At 35.4% G+C, this 23,830-nt stretch overlaps 2 protein-coding genes across 4 annotated transcripts in view; both read left to right on the plus strand.

Moving 5' to 3' along the window:
* The window catches only part of bru1 (bruno 1), a 518,099-nt gene that overhangs the window by 89,562 nt on the left and 404,707 nt on the right, over positions 1-23,830 (plus strand). The window lies entirely within an intron of this gene.
* The window catches only part of LOC108373499 (uncharacterized), an 8,868-nt gene continuing 2,378 nt past the window's right edge, over positions 17,341-23,830 (plus strand). Inside the window, exon 1 of one of the 2 annotated variants that reach the window (XM_017629398.1) lies at positions 17,341-17,345. The gene's annotated coding sequence lies outside the window, so the exon portion shown is untranslated. Of the gene's footprint in view, positions 17,346-19,926; positions 20,150-23,830 lie in introns of those variants that run through there. The other variant, XM_017629401.1, reaches the window with a different exon arrangement.

A 23,830-nucleotide genomic window follows, 5' to 3' on the forward strand; every position in this document is an offset into this window, starting at 1 on the left:
AACCGAAATAATGCATATGAAAAAAACCGAAATAATGCATATATGCACAGTTTCGGTTGAAAACCGCAACAATGCATATTAGAAAAACCGAAATTATGCATATGCACTCTTTCGTTTGAAAACCGAAATAATGCATATGAAAAAAACCGAAATAATGCATATATGCCCAGTTTCGGTTGAAAACCGAAATAATGCATATGAAAAACCCGAAATAATGCATACATGCACACTTTCGTTTGAAAACCGAAATAACGCATATGAGAAAAACGAAGTAATGCATACATGCACAGTTCAACCGAAACTGTGCATATATGCATTATTTCGGTTTTTTTCGTATGCATTATTTCGGTTTTTTTCATATGCATTATTTCGTATGCACAGTTTCCATATGCACAATTTCAGGGTGCCCCCCACCTACCTTCCACTAAAGTTTGGCACGTTACTTCTGGGACACCCTGTATGTAAAGCTATTCTTAGTCGATTCAGTTACATACATACACACGTAGGTTAGGTTAGAAATAAAACATTAATTTCACTTAATTTTATTCATTTTGCTGATTTAATTTGTTTTTATTCATTTTCATTTTTAATTCTTTTAGTACATGAAATTATCGGTATGATTGATAAAATATGATACTTGTATATACTTGTGACTCAAGGGCGTTTACATATCTTGAAAACACCGCATCAATTTCTGTTCTTGAGCTTATAGTTTGAGCTTTTCTATTTGTTTATACAGTATATTTTGCTTAGCTGCACATCCTTCTTTGCACGAAAAACTTGTGCGCCTAACCGAAAAAGGTACTTAAGCGAATTTTCTTTACTACTTCGATGAGGAAGTTATCGGAATCCCTATGAAACCAAATAATGGAAAAGCACTTATCACGTAGAAAATAATGCAAGCGAAATTTTTTCGAATGGTTTCTTATTATTTTTATAACTACATAAATTGATAGCCATTTTCTTTGTTCTGCGATATGAGCAAAATAAATAAAAGCTTGTAAAATTAGGTAATTGCAGGGTCAGTGCAGGTAAACGTANGCATCTATCAGAGCAGTTTCCTTATAAATTTTGGGGTAGGTATCTTAAATGTGCACTTAAGCATAAAGGCAGCAAAGCAAAATATACTGTATTCCTAAATTTAGTTTTTCTTTTCGGAATGTAATCTGTGGTTCATGTAAATGAGAGGGATTTTTGGAGAGTTGTGTAGAGATTGAAGTTGCAAGAATTTACCCGATGCTTTTTTTGTTCCGTACGTGTTGCTGTTACTCACTTTTTACTCTCACTTTAGACAGTGATTTTGCTGTTTGACTTTTTCCAGGATTTAACACGAAAAGTATTGGATCAGAGCTATTATATCATCCATACATATGTATATTATACATACATACATATGTATATGCACGTATGTTCATCAGTTATCAACGGCCCCAGTTAAAATGATTTCAGTATTTTTTTTTAATTTTCGCCTTGCTTTTTTATCAAAATAGACTACTAAACCTATGCCTAAAACCATCTACGAATATCAAAACCAGTTGCACCAAATGAGTTCAATTCATTTTGCTGATTTGAAATTTTTTATTAATTTTAATTTTTTATTCTTTTAATTGGTATGATTACTAAACACGCTACTTGTAAATACTTGTGACTCAAGGGTGTTAAAATATCTTGAAAACACTGCGTCAATTACTGTTTTTAAGCTTGTAGTTTGAGCACTTCTATTTGCTTATATTCCTAAATTTAATTTTTCTTTTAGGAATATAATTTGTGGTTCTGCTTCATCTGTCACTAAGTTTACGTTGAAGTCATGAATGCATATATAATACAATCTTTTGTTTGCAAACCTGTATTATATCATCCATACATATTTATGTATATATATTAAGCTGAGATCCCACGATTGCTGCAACACACCAATTATTGCCTCATTTTATGCCCCAATCGTGTGATTTCACAATAAATTGACTCATGCGGCAATAGAGGCCGAGAGAGACAACCATGTTGCGGCAATCGTGTGATGGCTCGATTGGCAATCATGTGGCAATGAAAATTTCAAAATTTCGGCAATATTTATTGTGTTCTTGTGCGGCAATTGAAGTGAACAATACACAACAATATTTAGGCTGTTTATTAATAATTTACTTTTTTGCTTCCTTATGTGTCCAAAAATCACTGAAATGAATATCCTTGTTTTCGGAAGCAACATAACTTTTAATTTAATTTGTATTCAAATTATAATTTTTCTTGAAGTCCGATGATGGAATCTTTGCTGCGATATATACCACCACAAACAAAACTCATACGAGAAGAATACGAAAGATATTTTATGTCACCAATTGGCGAACTGCCATGACAGTATAAATTTATTAAAAAGAAAACTTAAAAGTTCAATACAGCCCACGACGAAACGGTAGAACCTCAAAATTTTGACCAGTTTTGACTATTTTTCTTCTATTTGTTTAGTGTTCATTATTTTTCTATAAAAGTATAGCTCATTGTCTAACGAAAACGGCATAAATTGCAAGCTTTATACAAAAATTATAAAAATTTCTTAATCTCTTGAACACAATTGCACGGTTTTTAATTTCGATTTCTAGAAAAAAAAAATGTTATTAAGTTTTATAGATCATTAAAATTTAGTACAATAAGGTGCAAGTTTGAAGCTGCTAAAAAATCCTGTCGATTTTTTATAATTTATTTAGCTGGCGGTATTATGCACTTTCTTCTATGCAAATTACTTTGTAAACTGCATAACAAATTTTTTTCGAGAAATCCAAATTAAAAACCATTGAATTGTGATCAAAAGTTTAAGAAATGTTTGTTATTGCTGTTTAAAGTTTGAAATTTTTATTTATGTGGTTTTTACTAAACAACGAGCTATGGATTTATAGAAAAAATTAACATTAAACAAACAGAAGAAAAAAGTCAAGACTGATCAAAATATTGAGGTGCTATCTTTTGTTGCGAGCTGTACATCTTAATATATAAAAATCCCGTGTCACTGTGTCCGTTTACGCTAATCTCCGAAACGGCTTAACCGATTTCAATGAAATTTTGTGGGTGTGTATTGTTGGTACACGTAGTGAACAATAATAACAATCGTTTGTAAATTTCGATATCAAATGAAACGTAAGAAATAATATGGGTCTTCACATCGAGCTCGGTATTCGGTAACTCGGTGTTCGGTAATTTTTTCTCATGTATTTTGTGTGCGTATCACTATTTTACCAAGCTTCGGTGTGAAGACCCATAATATCTACGATGCATGTAACCTACACTTATGTATCGGTGTATAGCAGGACAGCGTTTGCCCGGGCTTACTAATATAATTATAAAATTTCATTCCAAACATAAATTATATAAACTCACAACTTTAATTTAAACATACATAATTATTTTGTACCAATTTTACTTGTAATTAATAAAAAAAAATCCCTACGTAACAAAATTAAAAAGAAAGCTCCTGCAACTTTAACTCCACATAGCACGTTGCAGTTATTGTCGAAAATTAAAAAACTTTATACTCAACTTTTAAATAAATGCATCAGTTTTCATTGGACTCAAGTTTTTTGCTTCTTTGCTTTCAAACAACAACGAACATGCATAAAATGAGCCAATATACAAATTAGATGCAATTTTCTTTTTTTTATCTTATTGTCACAATTGCTGCATGCTAGAACAATCGTGTGATAAGTGTGGGGCAATTATTTTCACTATATTGCTTTTCGACAACTTGAGGCAATCAAAATTGTATAAAAAGAGGCAACCGTGTGACTGTACAGAATTTGATCCGGACAATTTATTTATTGTGCTCCAATACAGCACAATAAAAATTGTTCCAGATTGGTGCATTTGCGGCAATCGTGTGATCTCAGCTTTAGACTGCATGACTCCCCATACAAAAAAAAAAAATCGGTACCATGCTTCCATTGGAATTATAAAATCTATTATATTTTAAGACGTCCACCAAAATATTTCGGAAAAATAATAAGATTTACATGAACAGACCTATTTGAAAACACTACCAATATTGAACAGGACCAAAATCCTCTCCCGGTACTCCCTATAAAACCGCAACCTCGGAAAATTAAGAAAATCTTCCTTAAAAAATTTGTATGAAAAATGACCTCTTTATGTTTTATTGAGACGAAAACGAACAGCAAAGCAAAACAAAATAATCGGAGGATGCCAGATCTTTCATACATTTTATTTTATTTAAAATTAATTTGCAAGACTTGTGAATTTTTTTAGAGATAGATTTCGGGGCCCCCGGGCCCGCGGTACAATTCTGAAAAACGTCGGGATGAGCGGGTTCGGAAATCAAAAATTGAATTTCGGGACGGCCGGGATCGGGACTTAATATTTAGTCCCATGCCCATCTCTACTCTCAATCCCTGCGCCACCTANTATGAGCGGGTTCGGAAGCTAAAAATTGAAATTCGGTATGGGCGGGATTGGGACTTAATATTTAGTCCCATGCCCATCTCTCCTCTCAATCCCTGCGCCACCTAACGGAAGACAAACACACCGATCCAACAATCATTCAATGCGATTTAGAAATCTGATAGAAAATGTTTCCAATTGAATGATTCTTGCCATTTTATATTACAGATGTAGGTGTATCAGATTCCATTACCTTATCATAAGTGGTTCCAGATATAAGCGATATGGAAATTGCGTTTCAGTTCGGTAATGATAACATATGCAGCTGCGTACAATTTCAGAACGTCAGCATAAGCGGATACACAGATAAGCGAAATGAGAAGTTCAGCTTGTATGGGAGGTGCTTCGCCCCCTTTTTCAATACCTACCGCTTTTCGCCATAAGTATGGTATTGATAGCATATGTGGCTGTGTCAAATTTCACGACGTTGGCATTAGCAGTTTCAGAGGTAAGCGATATGAGAATTTCAGTTTGTATGGGGCGGTGCCACGGCCCTTTTCCATTATCTACCAATTTTCACCGTAAGAACAGCATTGGCATATGTGGCTGTGTCAAATTTCAGGAGGTTGGCATTAGCAGTTTCAGAGGTAAGCGATATGAGAATTTCAGTTTGTATGCGGCGGTGCCACGGCCCTTTTCCATTATCTACCAATTTTCACCGTAAGTACAGCATTGGCATATGTGGCTGTGTCAAATTTCAGGAGGTTGGCATTAGCAGTTTCAGAGGTAAGCGATATGAGAATTTCAGTTTGTATGCGGCGGTGCCACGGCCCTTTTCCATTATCTACCAATTTTCACCGTAAGTACAGCATTGGCATATGTGGCTGTGTCAAATTTCAGGAGGTTGGCATTAGCAGTTTCAGAGGTAAGCGATATGAGAATTTCAGTTTGTATGCGGCGGTGCCACGGCCCTTTTCCATTATCTACCACTTTTCACCGTAAGACCGGCATTGATAGCATAGTTGCTGTGTAAAATTTCAGCACGGTAGCATAAGCAGTTGCAGAGATAAGCGATATGAGAATTTCAGTTTTTATGGGCGGTGCCACGCCCCCTTTTCCATTATTCACCACTTTTCGCCGTAAGTATGATATTGATAGCATATATTGCTGTGTAAAATTTCAGGACGTTAGCTTTAGCAGTTTCAGAGATTAGCGATAAGAGAATTTCAGTTTGTATGGGGAAGTGCCACGCCCCCTTTTCCATTATCTACCACTTTTCGACATAAGCACGTTACTGTTAGCGTAAATAGCTGTGCTAAAATTCAGGATGTTAGCATACGCAGTTCCAGAGGTAAGCGATATGAGAATTTCAGTTTTTATGGGCGATGCCACGCCCCTTTTCAAAAATCTATCACTTTTCGCCGTAAGTACGGTATTGACAACATATTTCAGGACGTTACGATAAGTGGTTCCAGAGATAAGCGATATGAGAATTGCAGTTTTTATGAGAGGTGCTACGCCCCCTTTTGCAAAATCGACCACTTTTCGCCGTAAGTACGGTATTGACAACATAAGTTGCTGTGTTAAATTTCAGGACGTTAGCATAAGTGGTTCCAGAGATAAGCGATATGAGAATTTCAGTTTGTATGGGAAGTGCCACGCCCACTTTTTCAGTACCTATCATTTTTCACCGTAAGTAGGGTATTTACAATCTATGCATCTTTGCTAAGTTTCAGTTCTCCAGCATTATTGGTTTTAGAGATATAGTGGTTTTCACATTTTAGTCTATATGTCAGATGTCACGCCTCCTATGTATCGGGATTAATATTTCTGGATTAGAGCAGGTTATATCCTTTAAATCGGTGTATGTTTCATTGAAATCGAGTGCCTTTAGAAAAGGGATTGCAAAATTTTCTTGTGGCGTATTTATATATAGATGTACCTCCAAAAAATGGTGTTTTTTATGAATAAAAAAAAGTTTCTTAAAGATTTATGTTTTAAAAATGTCCTCAAATGACAAACCGGTTTAAGCTTAAAATATTTGCATAAAAATATTTTTAAAAAATTTAACAAAATTTCGAACGGAATCGTAATAATGAGATTTTTGATGCTGTTTTTAACGTTTTTCAAATATTGGTATAAGAAAAACTTAAATAACTGAATCTAAACTCTTCCGATTTAGACTTGTAAAGTGTCATTGGAATGGTTTTTCCTCACCGTTTTTATTTCTTTGCTAATAACACAGTGCAACACATACTCTCGGGCATAGGTTTTGGCGATTGTTGCTGAAAGTACTTACCAAAACTAGAGTTACTGCATCGTTACTTGTGCCGGTTTAGCTGCCGTTCGGATTTTATGACCGCATAGATTTGTTGGCTCAATGTCGATTTTGAGCACTGTTTCGATATTTTCACACGGCTATATCTCGGTTAACCGTAAGTGATATTGTTTTGGTGTATTCAGCAAAGTTGTAGTAATTGATTGAGAGAAAAAAATGCAAAACCAAATTACCCGGAAAAAGTACATTTATTGCGTCATAATCGCAAAAATGTCCATTTTCTTACCATTTTTGATTAATAACTCAGCTACGCATCCACAAATATGTTGTTATCTTTTATTTTTTACTTTATTTCTAATCAAACCAATCAAATGTTTTATAATTAATTTTTTAGATGTTAAGACAAAAGAAATATGAGTTTACTAGATCGCCCCCACCCGCTTCGCTGAGTGTATGAAAATTCTACGTGCTACATTGAGTAAAATTTATTTCAAGAAAACTCAATTAAAAAACAGGAGGTTTAAAATTTGTTTAACCATCTTCAAAATATTTTCAAACTAAAACTTTCTTAAACATCTCACTTGCCATACTTTTTCAATTAACTTATCCCCCGAAATTGAGATTTTAAACAGATGGAAACCTCTTACATGTAGTTTTGAATGAAGCCCTTTCAAGACCATTTCGATTGACACCCATATTGTAATAATTCATTTAAATTATTGAATAGTTTGAATTTAAACTTTTAAACAGTTGGCAACCTTTTTAAACCTCTTTCGTCTGACACAGATATTGTGATTAACATTCAAAACCTCTAAGATTCATACCAATCTTCTATAACAATATATATGTATTTTGAAAGCCGTGTGTTCGCAAAGCTCGAGTACGGCCGAACCGACTTTTTTGAAATTTCGGACACCTGCTTTAGACGTCCCAAGGATGGTTATAGATAGAAAAAATTTCGATATATGAAGGGGTGTGGCATATCTCTGGTTGTGCTCATGGTAGAATACTGGAACTTGGTACGGCAATATATCGATGGCTGAGTGGAAGATCCTATCTAGGGCGTTTTCGAATCGGCTGCCGAGATAGGTCGATCTCCCACTCAGCCATCGATATGAAATCAATCTTTTACTCATGGAGAAAAATGGGCTTTTTGAAAAGGGGACATGGCGCCGTAAAAACGTATATATATATAATTCTTCTGTCTGTGTGTGTGAGTGAAATCCTTCTAAATTCCCGGACCGATTTTAACGAAGTTTTTTGTGTACTTTCGAGTGGCTCTCGGGATAGTGTAGTTTCAAATTTTCGCCCGCCAGTTGGCGCTGGAGTAAAGTTGTTACTAAAAATCTTATTTATTATCTACTTTGGCTAATATTCAAAATATTTATTGGTAACGGTAAAGGCAATACTATAACCAAAAAGGGCTGCCAGATGGCGCTGGAGTTATTACGAATAATCGGCAAGTTAGAAAAGGTGCCGTGACTGTCAGATTAAATCGACCTGTTGCGCCGTTGAGTATATCGAACTCTTGTGTGTTACGATTGGCCCAATGGACGTGATTTACCAGTATTATTATGCGATAAAGCTTCATTCGGAGACACCAGGGTTGAGTTGTGCAGTGGTAAATTTCAAATCACCACCGATTAATCAACCGCCATTTTTAATTTAAAATAATTTAATTTAATTTTTTTAAATGTGGCAAGCCTTGTGAAAGACTTAAATATTATTCAAAACTTTCAAACTAAAGGTTTCTTAATAATATTTCGTTAGACAACCATATTTTAATTTTTCAGATAGGTTACGTATAACCAATTTAAATTTGACTTTTGAAACAGGTGGCAACCCTTTTCAAAATATATTCGAGCTACAGCTTTTTTAAGCCTCTTGACATCCATTGTTTAATATAATTTTCAAATAAATAACTCCCTTAATTGAAGTTGAATTTGATTTTTTTAAAAGGTGGCAGCCCTCATCTATGAGTAGATAATGATTTTATATATCTCCATACCAAGTTCCAGTAATCTATTAAAAATATTTCCTGAGAAACACAGTGTTAAAAATTCCGTTTGTATGGGAGGTGCCACGTCCCCTTGTCTAATCGAGATTAAATTTATCCTATATTTTAAGTTGGGCTAAATGACAGCAGTATACAAAATTTCATGAGGATCGGTTGAGTACTCAAGGCGTGAAAGCGTAGCAAACAAACAAACTCACTTTCGGATTTATAATATTAGTAAGAAAGTAAGGATGATTGGTATGTATGTATTGAAAAGAGATAAAAATATGTTAGTTTTTGATATTTTTTGAAGTTGATGTCTGTGGTTCTGATAATCTCAATCTCTTCGTGAGTGGTTGTAAATCATCATCACCATCATCATCATACGAGCTAGATAAAGGATTCAATGGAATATCTTCTTCAGTGTGTCCTTCATATGTAGTGGTATTGTCTGGGTCTTCAGTTCCTTCATCTTCATCTTCATAACGACTTAATTTACTTGACCACCAACATACTTCTGTGAGCAGTTGTTTTCCCTTGAATCCATTGGCTTGGTGATCTGGTGAAATCGGTCACCTTGTTCGTCCGATTCTTGGGGAAATTGTTGCAAAAAGGCATCAAGGTGACAATGACGAAAATGTAATTTAAATGTCATTGATGCACCGATTTTTTCGAAGAAATATAATACAGTATCAACTCTTCTCTTTATCTCATCTGCCTGTACTCGATTCTTCCCTAAAACGCCCTCAATTACTGTTTTTAATGCGTTCCAGGCTCCCAGATGATTATTTGTTAGTATGTTTGTGAAGGCTTCGCTTTCCATCAATTTTCGTATATCTGGCCCATTAAGNTAATATTTCGTTAGACAACCATATTTTAATTTTTCAGATAGGTTACGTATAACCAATTTAAATTTGACTTTTGAAACAGGTGGCAACCCTTTTCAAAATATATTCGAGCTACAGCTTTTTTAAGCCTCTTGACATCCATTGTTTAATATAATTTTCAAATAAATAACTCCCTTAATTGAAGTTGAATTTGATTTTTTTAAAAGGGGGCAGCCCTCATCTATGAGTAGATAATGATTTTATATATCTCCATACCAAGTTCCAGTAATCTATTAAAAATATTTCCTGAGAAACACAGTGTTAAAAATTCCGTTTGTATGGGAGGTGCCACGTCCCCTTGTCTAATCGAGATTAAATTTATCCTATATTTTAAGTTGGGCTAAATGACAGCAGTATACAAAATTTCATGAGGATCGGTTGAGTACTCAAGGCGTGAAAGCGTAGCAAACAAACAAACTCACTTTCGGATTTATAATATTAGTAAGAAAGTAAGGATGATTGGTATGTATGTATTGAAAAGAGATAAAAATATGTTAGTTTTTGATATTTTTTGAAGTTGATGTCTGTGGTTCTGATAATCTCAATCTCTTCGTGAGTGGTTGTAAATCATCATCACCATCATCATCATACGAGCTAGATAAAGGATTCAATGGAATATCTTCTTCAGTGTGTCCTTCATATGTAGTGGTATTGTCTGGGTCTTCAGTTCCTTCATCTTCATCTTCATAACGACTTAATTTACTTGACCACCAACATACTTCTGTGAGCAGTTGTTTTCCCTTGAATCCATTGGCTTGGTGATCTGGTGAAATCGGTCACCTTGTTCGTCCGATTCTTGGGGAAATTGTTGCAAAAAGGCATCAAGGTGACAATGACGAAAATGTAATTTAAATGTCATTGATGCACCGATTTTTTCGAAGAAATATAATACAGTATCAACTCTTCTCTTTATCTCATCTGCCTGTACTCGATTCTTCCCTAAAACGCCCTCAATTACTGTTTTTAATGCGTTCCAGGCTCCCAGATGATTATTTGTTAGTATGTTTGTGAAGGCTTCGCTTTCCATCAATTTTCGTATATCTGGCCCATTAAGTATACCTGTTCAAAAGGGGGAAACAAATTACAAATAGGGGGAAGTGAAGTAATGTAGATATGAATATATTTAAATACAATATTATACGTTCTTTAATTTTATTTTCACCGAGTTTCGGAAAGATGGTCTTCAAACAATCCATGCGGGTCGGAACATCTCGAAATACCTCTTCGACGAATTTCCCACATATTCCCAATTTTATATGGAGTGGTGGCAGCAAAATATCAGTAGTATCCTTTATTATTGGGTCATTGTGTAATCCTCACTTTTGTTGGTTTGTGTGAGTTCTCAAAATCCAATTTTTACACTCATATTGGTTACCTTTGTATCGCGAATCCTAATTACAAAGGAAACAAAAGTATTTCAGAAAACCTTGCGAAATGTTTATAATTTTTAGATCACAACAGATCTGGCATTTACGTTCTTCATATTTGATTTTCTGCATTATATCGTGCAATGTTTTATACGTTTCCTTCATATTTATGTCGAAACCCACTGGAATGGATGGTTTTTCGTTCGTTATGTGCAACAGCACAGCCTTCAAGCTTGAAACTGAACCATCCATAAAAATTCGCCAGTCATGTTTGTTATAATCCACTCCCAATTCGTTCACTAATCCTGGAGTATCATGGCAGTAAGTAAACGTATTTGCACCGTCAACGGTATAAAATTTCTAAAAATCATCTTGGCGTTTCCGGTATGAAGTAGCGCTAACATTTTGCTCCGTGAGTTTTCTGCGCTTCAAAAATGAGTACAACATTTCTGAATTTCGTTGCGATAAACCTAACTTTGCCACAATGTAATCTATTTCATTTTATGTGAGCGGTTGTGGTGCGTTACTTGGATGGTCGGGTGTCCAATCTGCATCGTACACATCAGTCGGATTAGTGAAAACAGTTATTACTGCCTGTGAATATTTATCAGGACTCGATGGTTTAGGTGGTTCATTAGCTTGAGGGCTTGGTACTGGAAGTGTGGCGGGAATATATACTTTTGTTCTCGACCTTCGTCTGTTCAATTCAACATCAGAATTAATGCATGTGTAACACCTAGATTCATCATGTCCGGTTGGGTCTTTCATCCAAATTACTGGCTTCGAAAAACCAAACTATACTCCTTTTTTATGTATCCAACCCAAAAGAGTATTATAACAAGTTTTGCACACCGTGTTGGCGTAAAATCTGCATCACTTAAATCAGGTTCATCGAAATAATGATGATATGCTGCTTTGAAATCCTCACTAAATCTGTTCATTCGTTCTTGTTTTCTATTTTTGGCACTATGTGACCACAAACGTAACAAAAATTATCTATTTTTGGGCACTTGTTATTTTCCATATTGAAACTTTCAATAGTTTTCTTCTTTTAAAATATTATTCCAACTAAATTGTTAAAAAATGGCCATTTTTGCGATTTTGAGGCACTATATGTACTTTTTCCGGGTAATTTGGTTTTGCATTTTTTCTCTCAATCAATTACTACAACTTTGCTGAATACACCAAAACAATATTCCTTACGGTTAACCGAGATATAGCCGTGTGAAAATATCGAAACAGTGCTCAAAATCGACATTGAGCCAACAAATCTATGAGGTCATAAAATCCGAACGGCAGCTAAACTGGCAAAAGTAATGATGCAGTAACTCTAGTTTTGGTAAGTACTTTGAGCAACAATCGCCAAAGCTTATGCCCGAAACGATGACCTGAAAAATGTTGCACTGTGTAATAATTTAAAGGATGAAAGAGAAAGATAGGCTGAACGAACGTCATTCAAAGTTGAATTAAGATGTGTAAGAAACTATTTTTATTCATAAAAACTTCCAATTTTTGAGGTAGTTTCAAATCGGTCCAGCTCAAGTAAATCTTAATATTTTTCCAAAATATTTTAGTGGACATCTTAAAATATAATAAGTTTTGTAATCTCGGCGAGAAAACGCAACTTTTTTTTGTGATGAAGTATAATATACATATATAGTTAGATGTATGTTCATAAACGGACCCAAGATAAAATGATTTAAGCATTTTTAAAATGTTCGCCTTACTTTTAATCAATGTAGTGCATATGAGAGAATCCCAGAAATAGTCAACCCAAATCGAAAAAAAATGCACGCAATTCAAATTCTCGCATTTTTATATCAAAAATGGCATAGTACATAATATACTTATTTCATATTTTTTCACACTTATTTTGCGAAACCCGATTTGCCCCTTTTACTTTTTGAAACAAAGCTCTAAATAACCTTAGTTTTAAGCACTATATCTTTTAATAAAATACAACATCAATTTTTTTAACGCCAAAAATGGTAACGTCCCGAACGCACATATGGGTGTTTCCATCGGAAGGTCCACCACGAAAAAAAAAAATAATCTTATATCTAACGTATTTACGGGCCGATTTGTCTGCTTTTTAAAATATATACTGGCTATGTAAGTAAAATCATGTTTGCGTAAAATGGTCTTCCTAGGTGGCGCCAAGGTTGAGATATTTCGAAAATCCGTATTTATGGTCCGATTTGGTTCGAATTTGGCGTATGTAGTTGAAACATAATAAGTCATAGATTTCCAACAAATTCACCCTTAATTGGCACTGAAGTCAAAATATAAAGTATATTCTACATAAAATACATGTTTTCTTTGCGTTAAAAATTCATTTAAAAGCAATATTAACAAAAATATAACAATGGAAATTTATGTCACGTGACGCTACGTCACGTGACGTTTCACAATTGGGGTTGTAAAGGAAAATTGAAACAAGTTGCATTAATTCAAAAAAGTCTAAAAACAACTAGAATTGCTCCAAATCATATTACAATAAGTTTCATGAAAATAGCCATCCACAAATCGCAGAGTTTTGCGATTTTGTAAGAAAAGAAAAAATCTACTTCCAATTTTTGTCACGTAACGACACTCTCTTTAAATGCTTATATTTCAGGACCAAGCAGTTCGTTTGTTTTCATTTTTCGGTTAAGTATAGAGCTAATTATGTGCTATACAATGGCCCAAAAAAGTTTAAGAAAACAAATGGTATTCCTTGTTTGTATCACATTGAAACGTACGACTGTCACGTATGCGACGTATGGAAATACCCATAAACAATTGTTTTAAAGTTAATGCAACTTTTAGTTTACTCCATACATGACAATTTGCGCAAATCAGTTGTCTTTGATGGTCATATCAAAATCGCTTCCTTCTTAAGTAACGTTCGAACACAAATTTCGAAGGAAAATTCATCGGCATTAATTCTAATTCAAATTTCCATTATTTTATTCTCATAGGTACTGCTTCAAACTTTTCCTGGTACCAGAAAAAATTTTCAACTTATAATTTTTTTATCGGAAAAAAAGTTAAAAGGAACGTCCAAACGTAACGTCCGCAACGAAAAGATTTGCCAATATGCCTAAACCCATGTTACGAATATCAAAACCAATTGCAACAAATGACTTCATCCATACACACTTATGTGCATACAAACTTAAGTATGTATACATATATGTAGGTACAAAGAACGCAAATCTATAAGAGGAGACAACACGTTATAATTGTAGCGAATGTGAACATCAGGAGCGTGTCTTCTCTTTTCATCCAATCACAAAACGTATTTGGGCAAAAGAGAAAGAACGCTCCTGATCTTCCCGCTCGTTACAAATATAACGTGTTGTCTCTTCTTATAGATTTACGTTCTTTGGTAGGTACATAGTTGGATGCGCGGAGTTTGCATAATCGGAAGTCAAATTCATTTGTAAGATATTTCCTCTTAGCCTGCATATGCCTAAATCTATGCAACCATTTGCAATAGCAAGTAAACACAGAGCACCTATAATGAAATTAAAAATTTTCTGTTGCAATACACAATTTGGAAATATAAAAACAACCGTACTTTGCTGTGCAATGGCGCATCGCGTAGTTCATTCTTTTCCCGCAGCAGCATTTGTGCATTTTTAGGCGTAGTGCTACAAAAATGAAACGCATGCACTAGGTTGCAAATTCGCAGGGTGCACTTGATGATTTTTTTTTCATTCGGTTATTCGAAAAAAATTTTTTGGTGATGCATTTCCGAACGCTCGTTTTTGCAGTTCGCAATCATCTTTTATGCATTTGTGATGCATTTTTTGCAGTTTGATTTTAATAAGGTTTTAAATAATAATAATAGATTGGCGCCGAGCTTCTCCTCCGATATGTGGCGTGCGCCTTGATGTTGTCACACAAAGCGGAGGGACCTACAGTTTTACGCCGACTCCGAACGACGATTGTATTTTTTATGAGAAGCTGTTTTTCATGGCAGAAATACACTCGGAGGTTGCCAGGTTTTAAACAAATTAACAAATTAATGTATAGAACTAACAATAACAATCGCGCCGTCAGGTTTAAATAGCGGCAAATCAGCCCTTCGAAACTTTCTACTGGGCTATGCAAATTTTACCCCTACCGAAACAACATCCACATCAAAGATTAGCTCGACAAAACATTACTAACATTTAAAAAAAATCAACGCGTGGTTGCTTGTTTGAGTCACTGTATATCTATTAAGCCAGTAGAGAAACGTACGTTTTGCCGATAGTGCATTTTTTGTATCCGGAAACGTACAGGAACCGGCTTCAATTTTCGTTAATTTTTCCTATTCGAAAAATGTTCGGAAATAATCATGTTTTTTTAAATCCATAATGTTAAAATATGTGCATTAGACTGCATCACCAAAAAAAATTGCGGTTTTTCCGCCAGGATTACAAAATCTATTATATTTTAAGACGTCCAGCAAAATATTTCGGAAAAAATATTAAGATTTAAACGAGCTGGACCGATTTGAAAATACCTCCAAAAATGGAGTTTTTTATGAATAAAAATAGTTTCTTAAAGAACTTTTTGAAAAAGGTCCCCTCAGATGACAAAACAGATTAGGCTTAAAAAATCTGCACAAAAATATTTAAAAAACTTTTCAACGGAATCGTAATAATGAGATTTTTGATGCTGTTTTTTTACCTTCTTACAAGATTGATTTACGAAAAACTTAAATAACTGGCCCTATTCTGCTTCAGACTTATGGGATCTCCCACTATTTTTATTTATGTGCAAAAAAAGTCATTCGTGTCTCAATTTTTTTCACATTTTAAGTCAACTTTGAATGATGTTCGTTCATCCTAATTTTCTCTTTCATCCTTTGAATGAGCTTATTAGCAAAGAAATAAAAAGGCTGAGAAAATACCTTTCAATTGATACCTCACAAGTCTAAATCAGAAGAGTTTAGGGTCAGTTATTCAAGTTTCTCTTATACCAATCTTTGAAAAAAGTTAAAAAACAGCAATAGAAATCTCATTATTACGATTCCGTTCATTTTTTTTATAATATTTTTATGTAAATTTTTTATGCTTAAGCCGTTTTGTCAGTTGAGGGGACTTTTTCAAAAAACATCTTTAAGAAACTATTTTTATTCATAAAAAACTTCATTTTTGGAGGTATTTTCAAATCAGTCCAGCTCGCTTAAATATTAACATATTTCCGAAATATTTTGGTGGACGTCTTAAATTTTATTGGTTTTATAATGCCAATGGAAAAACAGTACCGATTTTTTTTTTTGTATGGGGGGTGATGCGGTCTAATGTACATATTATGGAAGCATATGTACAAACTAGGAATTTTAATCCCGGGATTCTTGAGAAATAATCCCGGGATTTTCGGTATTTGTAATTTGCACTGATGGCAATAACAGGAACCCCTTTCCTTGGCCAGTATTGGCTATTTTTCTTTTGTTAATTAATAATAAATTTTTTTTTATAAATGTCTAGCTCATTATACATATAACACCGTGCGATAGTAAATATTAAACACAAAAATTAATATATTCGCGAAACCATGGGCCCAATATAGTAAAATTGCGTTTTTAGTTTTTCACTCTACGTCAGTAATTCAAAAATGATTTGAAAAATTCAGTCAAATGTGTTTAGAGAAAAAGTATGGGTATCACATTAATGAGGAAATTCTGAAGAATTTAAACAGATTCAATTTTTTGGTGCATAAGGACTGGTAAGTATCGAAAATGACCTTTTAATATTTTATCCTTGAAATTTCGCAATATTTGTTTTTCAAAAAATTATATGTTAAGGACTGATATAAACTCGATAACATCCTCGAATTTCGTCGTTCTAACTTAATGAACTTTAAAAATTACCTATTCGTCCTTGTGAATCGAAAAAATTTTAATTATTTTAAATTAAATTTTAAATTTTGAGCCTTTAAAGTGCTCCAGCAACTTATGACTTGCAAATATAACTTTCCTTTTCGGGATATAGGTTCTTTGGAGCAATAGAAATATTATCGAGTACAAATTTTATATAAATTCAACAAATAATGAGCATTTTAAAGCAAAAAATTGTCGAAAAAATTAGAATTTTTTTTATTACCAAAATGCTCGAAAACCCCTCGAATGATTTTGTTTTTGTTTTCTTTAGTCAAAAATTCAGGTGTTTTCCTTTCGTTTGGTATATGGGAAGTATTGGTTGAGATCTTCTAAGTATGTTTATTTTATCCGAATATATATGCGCTCAAATGATTTTCCATACAAAATCACTTCGTTAGCATTTTGGAAATACGTGCATGCGCTGGAAGTGTGAGAAGGAGGCAAAAAGTATGTTGTGTAGGTATTTCGGTTTTTGAGTAACAGATGGCGCAATATTTATAGCCTAATCGCAGCGTATGTATATAAATGTAGTTAATGTGAATCTTTTTTTATTTTAGTTATCTATGTACATATGTATGTGTGTACATATGAATGCATAACACGCGAAATTTTTTCGTCTTATAAGATCTGTACCGTTCGTTCGATTTTACAAACTGAGGTATCCAACCAAAGGGCTTGGCCTGTGGATGTGCAATAACATTTCACTTTTTCAGAAAGAGTTGCCACCTGATAAAAAATATTAAATTCAAATTATTTTTAGGCTAATTCCACTATTACACTATGAGTATCGTTCGAAATGGTTTTGAAAAGACTTAATTTCTCAATTATATGTAGGAAGGTTGCCACCTGTTTCAAAAAGCAAGTTCGACTTAAATAGAGGCAGAAAATTGAAATGTATATCCTGATATGGATCTCAGACGAGAGAGGTTGGGATTTGAAAGTATTTTTCAGAGGGTTGCCACCTTGTTACAAAGTTCGATTCAATATAAGCAATAATAATAATATTATAATAGATTGGCGGTTACACATATGTTAGTGTTTGGTCGAGCTTCTCCTCCGATTTGTGGCGTGCGCCTTGATGTTTTCACACAAAGTGGAGGAACTTACAGTTTTACGCCGACTCCGAACGGCGATTTTATTTTTATGAGAAGCTATTTTTCATGCCAGAAATACACTCGGAGGTTTGCCATTGCCTGTCGAGGGGTGACCGCTGTTAAGAAAAAAAGGCAGTAGATTAAATAAATTACTTCTATATGAATACAAATCAAAATGGTTTTAAAGAAATTTTGTTTCAAAACTGCATGTGGGAGGGTTTTTAGCTGGTTTCATAATTAAACTTAATTTGAATGAAGAGTTGTAGATAATTTAAATATGTATCACAATACAAGCTCAGGACGAAAAAGGTTTAACGAGGGTTTTTTTAAATAATTTAAACAGGATTGAAATATTGAAATATTGCCGTCTGGTTAAACGAGCGACGCATGCCGTTTAACCGTCGCAACCAAGAACTACTTTTAAAATTTAATTGCTTTAGAATTGTTACCTACTTATATATTGTATCTTTTGCCTTTGAATTATCTAACGTGTATCTACGTCAGGGGCGCACCCCCTAAAAGGGGGGTTTTATATTTCTGAAGATATATCACCGGAAAATACTGAAAATTTGCTTGATAATACGCTCTTTAAAATATTTTATGCAAGTTTTATGTGCAGTATGTAATAAATAAATAAACGTTTTAAAATTCATAAACTGCACTTTATTTACATAAGATTAACAGAACTCAAACACTTTTAACCGACTTCAAAAAAGGGGAGGTTATCAATTCGCCGGAATACATAACTTTTTTACCACGTGAACCTCTTTCAATAATCCTTTTTTTATTGGAAAGATGGTACCCGTAATTTGGTTTAGAGATCCGATGATTGGATCACGATGAAAATTAACGGTACCCCTAAATTTGTATATGAGAATTGAAGTCGGTTGTGTTCTTTCCTTAAAAACTACTTGTTTAATAAAAAGTTCTATAAACTCAAGATGCGCTCAACTTTCAAAAGTACCTAATAAAAAATTTTAAAAAAGAGTCAGTAAAAATAAATTTATTGATTCCATGAATTTTTGCACTTTTATGTTAATTTTTTCGATTTCTGGTTTCTGGTTTTCGATAGATGGTGATTTTTCACGATTGCTAAATTTTTTTAATATTTCGAGTTGCGAAAAAATTAACTGAACTCTCAAGAAAAACGAAAAACTCATATAAAACGACGGACGAGAAATGGAAAAGAAATTTTCTTCTACCAAATTTTCATAAATCAGTTTGCAGCTCTCAAGAAAAAACGCTCGTATATTTATTTCCTCATGAAAATATACAGCAAAAGCAAAGCGCTTTTTCAAGCAACAGAAATTATAATAAATATTTCTTATAATTTCCTTGAGTTTGTATTTGAGGTTATTAGCTTTAGGGAGGGTTTGAACCCCAAAACCCACCCCTTGTTTGCGCTAATGATCTACGTACATATTGTATCTTTTGCCTTTGAATTACTTAACTTGTATCTACCTACATACATACATATTGTATATTTTGTCTTTGAATTGCCTAACTTGAAAAAATATTGTAATTAGTGAATCCCATGAATTGTAAAATTTGAAGTATTTTATGAATTTGCGTGGTTGGCAACGCGCGTAGGTAAAGCAGTGCGCAGCTGACATTTTAGGTTGACAAAATGTCAACAAAAGAAAAAGTAGATACACACTTATATTTTTCAATCACACAGCCGAGCGGTCATCTCATTGTAAAAGAAATTCGCAAATCGTTGGATATTAATTAAAGACTTGTTTTAAAATCAAAATTCGCAGTTTTTCCTTTGTTCAACTAAAGTGCATTTGAGTTCGCAACTTATATACACAGATTTCGAACAGTGCCACACTCGGTTGCCTTGTTTCGGGAAACCTCCTTTTTATCTGAGTGCCTTTTGCCGGTTCCGCGATAAGTTCGCCACATCGCATCGTACTCCAGGTTCAAAGTCATCGTCCCCTGCGCTTCCCGCCGCATCTTGCACCAGGAGCGTTTTAACGTCTTCCACCGGGAGACACTACCGCGCAAATCTACATCCGTCGGCGTCCAGTGTGACGAGCCCGCAAAACACCATCCACGCTACGTCCTTGCCGTTACCATTTACGTCGCCACCACCACCCGGATCTGTATCCGTAACCACCAGCCGTCGTTTCCAACGCCCACTACAAAGCCACCACCCGGATCTGTATCCACAATAACCAACCGTCGTTTCCAGCGCCCACTGCAAAGCCAGCAGCGCGAGAATCCCCACACGCATCAAGGCGTGTGCCTATGGTCCTTCGTCGCCTCCAAAGAGCCCATTTAAACCGTGAGTAAGAATCTGAATTGCTTACTAACCCCATTTATTAAAACAAAAGGTGATATCAAAAATCGCAAATGCGTACATGTTTGTTCGTTAAACAAAACTCGCATACATTTTATAAAAATGGTGCTCTCATCCCGTTACAGAAAATTTCCGTACATATATGTACATTTCCATTTCTCGGTTTCCCGCCAAAACGTACACGGTTCCCGCCAAAAAAGCCTACGGTTCGCGATTAGCCAGTACATAATATCTACATATATAAAACATACATACATACACATCTCTCTTGGTTACTTATTCTTTTCTTTTTCCTCTGAAAAGTAAAAGAATAAATAACTAATGTGTATATGTACACATATATGTATACGCACAGTGCATCTTTATGTGAATGCCCGCTTGGAAAAAATTTGATAAACCCATTCCCACATAAATAAATGTGAATCTGCTTCACGCAGAAGGCTCAACATAAAATATATAAAGTACAATTAAATAATTGCTCGGCAAATTTTCCTTTGACAATATTATTAGAACATACAACCCCTTCTCTATTAAACATAACATATACCCATACATATACATAATTTTATATACATATTTACATACATACCATTAGTGTGGTACACACAATCATACGAATATTACATTAGTGCAGCTCGGTGATAAACATAGTCAGGGACAAAAAACCCCTTTTTGTTGTGCTCACACCCAAACACGCTCCCTCATAATCACAAAGCGGATATAGTAATACAAGGCGAACCTCTAGCTTCTGAAAATTTTTGTAAATACAATATTATTTTCCCCGAACGGCTCAAAATATTTATAATCTTTTAATACTACAAGGAAACATTTTTTTTTCGTTATTTCCCGCGATATTTCCCAAGACAAAATTGTGGTGTAAGAATTAAATTTCCCTTTAATCTCCGAAATACCACATTTGTAAAAATAAAAAATTAATTAAAAGTATATATGTACACATTCGGTAAGAGCTGAATAATTGCTACAAATACAAAAAATTGTCTATCCCAGATCGCACAAAGTTTGTGAAAGATAAAAGTCTGTGCGAAAATTGCATTTCTCAGACACACTTAATAAAAGATTGTAGCAGCACTAACACCTGCCTTCATTGCCAAAAGCGGCACCATTCAACACTCCACTATAGTGTAGCATCTACACCAAACAAAAAAGATGATCGAATCCACAGAACGACTTCGCAATATACAACCACACTGTCTAACGGTCCCAACTCACAAGCCACCAGTCAGTCGGAGGCGCTTAATGAACCGGCATCGTGTTCGAGCACAACACAAGTACAGTCCTTTTATTCGGAAAACGATAACAAGGTACTGCTCCCAACGCCTATTGTGTCTGTAGAACACAGAGGTGATCTCTTTAAATTAAGAGCCCTGATTGACCAAGGGTCCGAACGGAGCTTTATCTCTTCAAAGGCGCAAACAAAATTAAGACTCCCATGCCAAGAATCAAACTTCGAAATCTCTGGCATGGGGGGAAGGGTGGTTCAAACCTCTAATAAACTATGCTCTCTCATCTTAGTCTCCGCCGATAAAAGTACAAAAATAAAAGCTCAAGCTATAGTGTTGCCAAAACTAACCAGACTTCTCCCAAAGTTCCAAATGAGCCACGCCCAAAGAGAAAAATGGTCACATCTCAAATTAGCAGATCCAAACTGCCATTCTCCAGCTCAAATAGAGATAGTAATAGGCAGTGATCTTATCCCCCAAATCATGCTACAAGGTATCGAAAAGATTTCCCATAACTTATTAGCACAAAATACCATATTCGGCTGGATCTTAAGTGGTCAGATTCCCGAAAAGGTGGCATCATTCTCCACTCAGGTGGAAGAAATATCCAATAAATACTTGGACAATCAACTTAAAAGGTTTTGGGAACTTGAAGAAGTTCCAAAGGCTCATCTCACCACTCCAGAAGACAAGGAGTGCGAAGCCTACTATACAGCCACTACCACTCGCACAAATGATGGTCGATACATAGTCCGGCTCCCCTTTAAGCCCAACTTCCCAGATAAAATTTCCTTGGGCCGCAATTTTGCAAACAACTTGCAAACAATCCCCAACATCCAAATACCCCGCTGGGTTAACTATATCCCGGACCAAAATGTCGAGTCACACGGTTTCTGCGACGCCTCTGAAAAGGCCTATTGCGCAAATATTTATGTTCGAACCACAGAAGGCCTCCGTGTTTCCTCCCACCTGCTGGTATTGAAAGGTAAAGTGGCGCCTCTAAGAACCACAAGTTTACGCCGTGTCGAAGCACTCCATGCCACCGAAGACGACCCCGACATACTAAATCGCTTCTCCTCCTTTTCGCGCGCCCTCATGGTTATGGCATATGCCTTTAAATTCATGAATAACTTGAAAAATCGAATACGGAGAGAACATAATATACATTCCCCATCCCTCTCGCACGACGACCTCCGCTATGCAAAACACAGGCTCATAGCGTTAACGAAGACTCGGTATTTTCCTCGTGAAAAGGCATGTTTAGCCAATTCCGAGCCTATAGACAAGCGGAGCTCATTACTTCCACTCAACCCGTTTTTGGATAAAAATGGCTTACTAAGACTCAACGGTAGATTAGCTCACTCAACCTTGACGTATAATGAACGCCACCCGATAATTATCCCCGAAAAATCCCAGTTCGCTATTCTTTACATACGCTTCCTGCACGAACTGCTTCTCCATGCAGAACTCCGCCTCATGCAGCAAGTCATACGGCAAGAAGTTTATATTCCAGGCTCAAGCCCCTTCTTAAAAAATGCATATTTCAATGCAAACCTTGCACCGTCCATAAGCAGCAAACGCGCTCGCAAATAATGGCAGCCCTACCTCAGGAGCGGTGAACATATTCGCCCCCCTTTACAATTACGGGTGTCGATTTTGCTGGACCTTTTCAGTTAAAGGCCTCACTGCTAAGATCACACACCATGGTGAAGGGATACGTGGCTGTTTTTGTATGTTTAACGACAAAAGCTATCCACCTTGAATTGTGCTCCGATCTCACTACGGACGCGTTTCTCGCCGCGTTTGCTCGCTTCGTCGGACGTCGTGGTTATCCCGCTAAAATGATGAGCGATAATGGTAAAACGTTTGTAGGGGCCAAGCGAGCGACCGAACGGGAATTTCTCGCTTTCTTAAAAGAAGTATCACAAGATGTCATACATATGTAAATACTCTCCTCAAGGCATCAACTGGGAATTCATTCCACCCAGCGCTCCCCATATGGGTGGTCTGTGGGAATCCGCAGTCAAGAGTTTCAAAATGCACTTCAAAAAGACTGCCGGACCCAGCAAATTTACGTTTGAAGAGTTCACCACTCTCTTAATTAGGATAGAAGCCGTATTGAACTCACGGCCACTTTCTGCCTTATCGCAAGATCCAACAGATCTCACCGCACTAACTCCCGCTCACTTTTTACGAGGCGCCCCACTCTTAGCCCTACCAGAAATTAATCACCAAAATCTATCTCTGGTTAACAGGTGGGAGAAAGTAAAAGTTTTACACCACGAATTTGGTAAACGTTGGAAGGAAGAATATATAAAAGATCTACAAAAAAGGTACCGATGGAAAAACCCGCAGTCTGAGTCAAAAGTCGGCAAACTTGTCCTCATTGTTGATGATACTCTACCTCCCACTGAATGGCGTCTAG

This window comes from Rhagoletis zephyria, unplaced genomic scaffold (assembly GCF_001687245.7).
Source record: "Rhagoletis zephyria isolate East Lansing unplaced genomic scaffold, Rhagoletis_zephyria_1.1 Rzeph_scaffold_00081, whole genome shotgun sequence".
Lineage (NCBI taxonomy): Eukaryota > Metazoa > Arthropoda > Insecta > Diptera > Tephritidae > Rhagoletis > Rhagoletis zephyria.